Source organism: Trachypithecus francoisi, unplaced genomic scaffold (assembly GCF_009764315.1).
Source record: "Trachypithecus francoisi isolate TF-2019V2 unplaced genomic scaffold, Tfra_2.0 Lachesis_group6, whole genome shotgun sequence".
Taxonomy (NCBI): domain Eukaryota; kingdom Metazoa; phylum Chordata; class Mammalia; order Primates; family Cercopithecidae; genus Trachypithecus; species Trachypithecus francoisi.
The window spans coordinates 90,310,191-90,319,021 of NW_022681471.1; the positions used below are offsets into that span (position 1 = coordinate 90,310,191).

Below are 8,831 nucleotides of genomic sequence, written 5' to 3' on the forward strand. Positions count from 1 at the left end.
ATTCAATGCCATCCCCATTAAGCTACCAATGACTTTCTTCACAGAATTGGAAAAAACTGCTTTAAAGTTCATATGGAACCAAAAAAGAGCCCGCGTTGTCAAGACAATCCTAAGCCAAAAGAACAAACCTGGAGGCATCACGCTACCTGACTTCAAACTGTACTACAAGGCTACCGTAACCAAAACAGCATGGTACTGGTACCAAAACAGAGATATAGACCAATGGAACAGAACAGAGCCCTCAGAAATAATACCACACATCTACGGCCATCTGATCTTTGACAAACCTGACAAAAACAAGAAATGGAGAAAGGATTCCCTATTGAATAAATGGTGCTGGGAAAATTGGCTAGCCATATGTAGAAAGCTGAAACTGGATCCTATCCTTACTCCTTATACGAAAATCAATTCAAGATGGATTAGAGACTTACATGTTAGACTTAAAACCATAAAAACCCTAGAAGAAAACCTAGGTAATACCATTCAGGACATGGGCATGGGCAAGGACTTCATGTCTAAAACACCAAAAGCAATGGCAGCAAAAGCCAAAATTGACAAATGGGATCTAATTAAACTAAAGAGCTTCTGCACAGCAAAAGAAACTACCATCAGAGTGAACAGGCGACCTACAGAATGGGAGAAAATGTTTGCAATCTACTCATCTGACAAAGGGCTAATATCCAGAACCTACAAAGAACTCAAACAAATTTACAAGAAAAAAACAACCCCATCAAAAAGTGGGCAAAGGATATGAACAGACAATTCTCAAAAGAAGACATTTATACAGCCAACAGACACATGAAAAAATACCCATCATCACTCGCCATCAGAGAAATGCAAATCAAAACCACAATGAGATACCATCTCACACCAGTTAGAATGGCAATCATTAAAAAGTCAGGAAACAACAGGTGCTGGAGAGGATGTGGAGAACTAGGAATGCTTTTACACTGTTGGTGGGACTGTAAACTAGTTCAATCATTGTGGAAAACAGTGTGGCGATTCCTCAAAGATCTGGAACTAGAAATACCATTTGACCCAGCCATCCCATTACTGGGGGTATACCCAAAAGATTATAAATCATGCTGCTATAAAGACACATGCACACATATGTTTATTGCAGCACTATTCACAATAGCAAAGACTTGGAATCAACCCAAATGTCCATCAGTGACAGACTGGATTAAGAAAATGTGGCACATATCCACCATGGTATACTATGCAGCCATAAAAAAGGATGAGTTCGTGTCCTTTGTAGGGACATGGATGCAGCTGGAAACCATCACTCTCAGCAAACTATCTCAAGAACAGAAAACCAAACACCGCATGTTCTCACTCAGAGGTGCAAATTGAACAATGAGATCACTTGGACACAGGAAGGGGAACATCACACACTGGGGCCTATTGTGGGGAGGGAGGAGGGGGGAGGGATAGCATTAGGATATATACCTAATGTAAATGACGAGTTAATGTGTGCAGCACACCAACATGGCACATGTATACATATGTAACAAACCTGCACGTTGTGCACATGTACCCTAGAACTTAAAGTATAATAAAAAAAAAGCAAAAAAAAAGAAAGAAAATAAAGTTTATAAAAGGAATTTTCTTGTGATTAGCTTGGCTACAATTGAAAGGACATTTTTTATTGTTTTTTCTAAGGATTGAGCTTTGATGTTTAGAAATGCACTGATGCAGAATTTTAAAATCTAATCCCCTGTGTTAGAACAAGATTTTCTTAAAATACTGATTTGCTCTTAGTAAAGTTGCAGGACGTTTTTATTTTTAATTCCAAAATCTCTTCCCTTAACAGCCATCCTGCAAACTATAAACAGTTTTTATTTATGTCACATTTCTTTCTTAGATCTACCTAATTTTCCTAGTTTCAGGTTAGAAATGCAGCTGTCCTTTTTACCCTTGAAAAGCTATATTGTTTTGCTTGGCTCCGGTAATAATCCTCTCCTTCAATCTTTTCATCACCTCCAGTAATTTTTCTCCAGTTCTAATACTGATGTTATGGTCCGACGCTAAAATTTTTATCTTGAAAGTCTAGAAAGACAATATTTCCTTCAGTACAACTTGATTCTGTATTTTTCACTTCTCTTGATGTTTCTGAATTGTTCCATGTAACCAGGAAACTTCCCATGCTGTTACTAAAAACCATGTATTCCCCTCTGCTCAAGGTACTAGTTTTCTTGTTTCCATCCTTCTTTAATATAGTGTACACGCATAATCCTGGACACACTTTTCCTGTGTCTGATTAAATTCAGGTACCCTTTTCATCAGGTTTAACTTCCAGGTTATCTAAATGGGCTTTCCATAAGGAGAAGCAACACACTGCAGGAGGTTTTCTTTTCTTTGCCTTTTTGATAACTGGCCTAGGAAACAAAGATTCTGTGTTTTACCAAGATAATTTCCTGTGCTTCATGTCTTTATTAGGTTTTTGATTATGTTGGGAAACTAACCTTCAGAAGAGTTCAGGTTTCTACATCCAAATGGCATTCTGTATTGCTTTTAAAGTCTTTTGGTTATCACTCTGGTTAAGAGAATAAATATTATTTTACAGTCATCTGTGATTCTGTTTAATCAAGGACTTTGAACCTTTTGACATCTTTGGCAGGTATCCACAGGATCAAAATCCTAAGTCTTTTTGACCTAAAGCTAACTTTGGGATTTTCTAGTTGGGCCTTGAAGAGCATAAAAGAATGTGTTTGTCATCTTGTGGAAATATTAAATGATTAGGCTTACGTGGTAAATTGTATGGGAAACATTGTTAATTGATAAGTGATTCTGGATCCTTTCTCAGTTACACTTATATTATTAAAATATATTTCAAAACTATAGGTTCCTACAAATCTAATATGTTGTCAGTCATAAATCTGGATTATTAGTATGAGTATTCCAAAAAGTACATGAAATTTGTAAAAGTCTGATGGTCGTGATGTGAAGATGTCAATTATAATTCTGGTTGTTATCTTAAAATGCTGCATATAGTAGAGGTGGCTCAATTTCCTTGTCAATTGTAAACTCTCATCAGATTTTGACCATGACTGTTCTGGGTTTTTGTCATCCATGGTTAATGTTTTAATTCTTCTCTGGAAGCAGTTGCAATCAGCTGTAGTCCAAAATTGTTTTTCATGGAATTGCTAATCAAGATTGAGTAAAACAATGGATGATGAAATTATTGATGGGTGGATAAAAACTGTGTGCTGATTGTCATGTTCTGATTTGGCTCTGTCACACTCGCGTGGCCGATGTGTGTCCATGTAGCTCCTATCTGGGAGCTGGAGGAAGCCTGTAACACTTTTAACTGCTCTGCTACCCAGCATTTGTCCCAGGAGTCCCTTTAGTGGTCAAAGTATTGCTAATTGGCACATAAGGCTATCTGTTAAGCAATTTTTAATGCCACTACTTAGTGTGTTTTTGTCTGGTGTTAGAGAAAAAAGTGGATGGCTAGTTTTCTTACAAGTTGAAAGGATTTAAAATAAGGTTTAGTGTAAATTTTGTTGAGTACAAAAGCATTCTTGATGTGTGTGAGCCTAGAAAAGATAATTACCCCTTTACTCGGCTTTCTGGGTGTCTGGTCAAGATTGAGTACTGCTGAGAATATTTAGAACTTAGGCAACTAGGAACCAGAGAGTAAGGGCTGCTTTGGTTTGGATGCTAATGGTGATATTTTTCCCCTGGGGGAGAAAAAGATTGAGTAAAACAAAATACTTTACATAAAATTAAGTAATTGGCAAGGATATTGTTTTTATGACTTATTGAAAACATTGTTTTTTCCTTAAATGTTTTGTTCTCCAGATTTAATAAAACTTTCTTTCATAAGCTATCTAGAGTATGCAATAATTTGGTAAAGTATCTTTTTATGAAAGGTGGGAGCATTTGCTTTTTCTCCCTAACTGATTTCTCAAAAATTCAGAAACTAGTCATAAGTATTCTTATTTTTATTTATATAAGTTCAATAAAAATTTGCTGTCTCTTTATAAGCAGGATATAATTGGAAACATTGGCTATGTTATCAAGGTTTTGACTGATATGTCATATTATGAATATGCATAAAATACCTGGCTTTAGGAGTTCCCAGCCTTAGTGAATGAGTAGACATTGTCACTTCCTGGAGGGCCCAGGAACCTTAAGATTTTAAGTAACATTTAAAGCCTGCTGTGCATTGGTTTTCTAGCCTCAACAGGTTTTTAATCTGGGATTCCTATATGATCAATGTGGAGATAAAAGTTACGTTTCTGAAGAAAAACTAAAGTACACCTGTTATTAGATTGTAACCCTGTGCATTGTTTTTAAGTTCTTACCTACGTGCAGACCGCACTAGATCCTGAATTATCCTAATTTCTCTAATATTTGGCTACAACTAATCCTGATAAAGTATCCCAACCCTCTTCCCCCAAGCAAAAGTACACATAATCTGGGGACATTAAAGGTACATCTCCCCTACTTAAAACTAACCAGGTATTAATTAATTAGGTATTAAAATTGGAGATGAACCAGTCAGAGCTCTGGTTGACACAGGAACTACTCTGTCTATCCTTAATTTTGACACACTTTCCACATCCCCTCTCTGGAGTTCTGAATTCATCCAGATGGTTGGGGTAGCCAACCAACCTATGATGATTCTTAAATCTCTACCTATACCCTTCCAGCTTGGGCCCCTCACTCTCAGTCATTGCCTTTTGCTTGTCTCATTGTCCCACATACACCTCATGGGAAGAGACTTTTAGAACTTGCCGTGCCTATATTTCCTTGTCCCAAAAAGAGGAGTAAGTTATAAACTTGAGCTGTCCTTGCCAGGAGATTTTGTCAAAAAAAGGGCTTTTACCTAAGTTTCCATCTGTTCAGTTAGCCTCGCTAATGCTACCTACCCTGATCTCTGAAAGCTACCTGAGAGTCTTCGGGCATGATTCAACACCAATGATAACCCCTCAGATTATGAAGATGACAGTGGTAGACATTCCCAAGGATTCCATTTACCAAGAGGAGTTAACCCTCTAGTGAAGGAGCTAGATAAGGAAGTTTTCTGGAGTTCTGATTTGAACTAGGCCCTGCTTGGGATGAATATATGATCAGAAACCTTTACTACACTGTTAACAAAATTGCCTATACCACTAACTGGACCATCAGGGTGTAACAGAGGTCCCTAGACTTCTTTGCTTGTATGGCCCTAGGCAACTGCATTACTTTAGACTATTACCTTGCTGTACAAGGTGGTGTTTGTGCTGTTGCTAACACTTCCTACTGCACCTGGGTAAATACTTTCAGTCAGGTTGAATTAGAAACATGTAAGATCCTAAAGCTGGTCAAATCTCTGAAAGGAACATCTTCACAAAGCCTCCTGGATGGCTTACTGGACCAAATTTCTGATTTCCAAATATTTTCAGCTGGCTCCCCGCCAGATCCCTTCTATGTCCTACCCTACAAGTCTTAATAATCCTCTCATATTTGGGCTAAGCATTTGACTCCTCTTTAAAATTTTTCTATCCTGTTTTAATAGATGCCCACAAGAGACTTCCCACCAGTATCATGTTGACCCAATGCTTTTAAGACTTTAAATTCACTCCAGCTGGAAACCAGAACCAACTTAACCCAAGAGACTTTGATTCAAATGCAACAGTACCTGAGCGCCTCTCATAAGTAAATGGCTCTGGTTGCTCAATTGGCCACTGCCCTGCCATTAGGATTCCTGCACAGGACTAGATAGACTCACAGCAGGTATCAGCTGTGTGTTGCAGCGGCCCTTTATGAGTTTGAGGACGTTCTCTCTACTTTTAGTTTTCAGACAGCTCTTTTTAGGAAAGGATGTTGGATTTTTGTCAAATGCTTTTTGTCTCTCTATATACTGATGAATCTTTTATCTTCATATTTTAATTGTAATTTGATGTAGTACTGGTTTTTGAAGTTTTATTTTATATTTAATTGACAGATAATAATTGTATATATTTATGGTGCATAATATGATGTTTTGATACTAAACTTTATGGAATGACCAAATCAGGCCAAATAATGTATCCATAATCTTAAACACATCATTTATTTGTGGTGAGAACATTCCAAATTCTTTTAGCCATTTTGTAATATATAATGCATAATTACTAACTGTACTTACCACACTGTATAATGGATCAACAGTACCTATTCTTTCTGTGCAACTAAAACTTTGTATCCTTTGACCAACAGCTCTGCTTTACCCCTCATCTGCACCCCAGTATCCACAGCCTCCCTTCCAACCTCTGGTAACTACCATACTACTCTATTCTTCTTTGAGTTCCCATTTTCTTAGGTTCTATATATAAGTGAGATCATGCATATTTATCTCTTAGTGCCTGGCTTATTTCACTTAGCATACTGTCCTCTAGGTCCATCTATGTTATCACAAATGACAGCATTTCTTTCTTGCTTTTTTAGTATTTTATTGTGTGTATATATATCACATTTATTTAGTCCATTCATTGGTTGATGGGCACTTCTGTTGTTTCCATATCTTGTCTATAGTGAATAATGCTGCATTGAGTATGGGAGTGCTAATATCCCTTCAACATACTGATTTCAATTCCTTTGGATATATACCCACAAGTGGGATTGCTGGATCATATGGTAATTATATTTTTAGTTTTCTGAGGGACTTCCATACTGTTTTCAAAAATGGCTGTACTAACTTACAATACCACCAACTGTGTACAAGGGTTCCCTTTTTTCTACATCTTCACCGACATTTGTTATCTTTCATCTTTCTTTTATCATATCCAGTCTAACAGGTATGAAGTGATAGATCATTGTGGTCTTCCTTTACATTTCTCTGATGATTAGCGATGTTGAGCACTTTTTTGTATATCTGTTAGTCTTCATATGTCTTTTTGCATTTTTTTTACTTTTTTTTTTTTTTTTTTTTTTAGAGACAGGGTGTTGCTCTGTCACCCAGGCTGAAGTGTAGCAATGCAATTATAGCTCACTGCAACCTCAAATTCCTGTGCAACCTCAAATTCCTGGACTCAAGCAATCCTCCCACTTCAGCCTCCCAAGCAGCTGGGACTACAGGCACATGCTACCATGCCTGGCTAATTTTTTAAAAAATTATAGAGATGGGGTCTTGCTATATTGCCCAGGTTGGTCTTAAACTTCTGACCTCAAGCAGTCCTCTCACCTCAGCTTCCCAAAGTGCTGTGATTACAGGCATGAGCCACCATGCCTGGCGTGTGTGTGTGTGTGTGTGGTGTGTGTGTAGAGACGGTATGTATGTCTTCTTTTGCAAAACATCAATTCAGGTCCTTTGCCCATTTTTAAATAGGGGTATTTGTTTTCTTGTTATTGAGTAGTTTGAGTTCCTTGTATATTTTGGACATTAGCCCCTTATCTGACATATGATTTGCAAGTATTTTGTCCTTATCTGTGGGTTGTCTCTTTATTGTGTTGTCTGTTTTGTTGTGCAGAAGTTTTTAGTTTGATGCAATTTCATTTTTCTATTTTTGCTTTCATTGCCTATGCTTCTGGGGTCATATACAAAAAAAAATCTCTCTTCCTATACTACTGTTATTGAGTTTTTTCCCGTTTTCTTCTAGTAGTTTTACAGCATCATGTCTTATATTTAAGTCTTTAATCCATTTTGAGTTGATTCTTCTATAAGGAGATAAGAGTCCATTTTCATTCTTCTGTGTGTGAATATCAGATTTTCCCAGTATCATTTATTGAAGAGGATGGCTGTGATCATATTGTGGTTAGTACTTTGAGTTGTGTATTATTCCTATTTTAAATATTACATTACTTGATTTGTTAAATATTTTAAAATTTTTGCATCTGTGTTCATGATGAATGTATCTGGCAGTTCTTTCTTTTAATATCTTTGGTTTTCTATAAGAGCAATGGAAGGAATTTGTATAGAATTGTTATTATTTCTTCCATAAATGTTTGGTAAAATACAATACTAAAATCATCTGGTCCTGGAGTTTTCCCTGTGAGAACGTCTTTAACTACAGCACCAGTTTTTTAAATAGATATAGGGTTGTTCAGATTCTGTATTTCTTCTTGAGTAAGCTTTGATAGTGTAAGACTTTCAAAGAATTTGCACATTTCTTAAAGATTGTCTAATTCATTAGCATTAAGTTGTTCTTAATATTCCCTTTTAACCATTTAAAAACCTGTAGAACCTCTGGTGATGTTTCTTCTTTTATTCCTGATATTAATTATTTGTAATGGGAGGTTTATTAATTTCATTGATCTTCTCAAAGAAATATTTTTTTTTGAGACAGGGTCTCACTTTGTTGTTGCCCAGGCTGGAGTGCAGTGGCATGATCATGGCTCACTGCATCATCGACCTCCCTGGCTCAGGTGATTCGCCCACCTCAGCCTCTTGCGTAGCTGGGACTACAGGCACGCACCACCACACCTGGCTAATTTTTGTATTTTTTTTGTAGAGACAGGGATTCACCATGCTCCCCAGGCTGATCTTGAACTCTTCATCTCAAGCCATCTGCCCACCTCAGCCTCCTAAAGTGCTGGGATTACAGGCGTGAACCACTGTGCCCAGCCCTCAAATAACTATTTTTAAATTGCACTGATTTTTTTTTTTTTTTTTTTTTACTGTTTCATTGACTTTTTTTTTTTTTTTACTTTTTTTTAACTTTTTTTTAACTGTTTTTTACAGGCTTTTTTTTTTTTTTAACAGTTTAAAGAATATTAATAAAGATCAAAACAAAAATCAATGAAATAAAGTGCAATAATATAGGAGGGGCAAAATAGTTTAAATAGTGAAACTTTTTAAAAACTGTCTTACCTCTACTATGTTATTGCGTCTTATTTCACTGATCTTTGATTTGGTCTTTACT

At 36.6% G+C, this 8,831-nt stretch overlaps 1 non-coding gene across 1 annotated transcript; it reads left to right on the plus strand.

Moving 5' to 3' along the window:
- Positions 1–3,167: 3,167 nt before the first annotated feature.
- LOC117078647 lies at positions 3,168–3,230 on the plus strand. Its single transcript, XR_004435085.1, has one exon. It is a non-coding gene; the product is annotated as a small nucleolar RNA SNORD43 (small nucleolar RNA).
- The last annotated feature ends 5,601 nt before the right edge of the window (positions 3,231–8,831 follow it).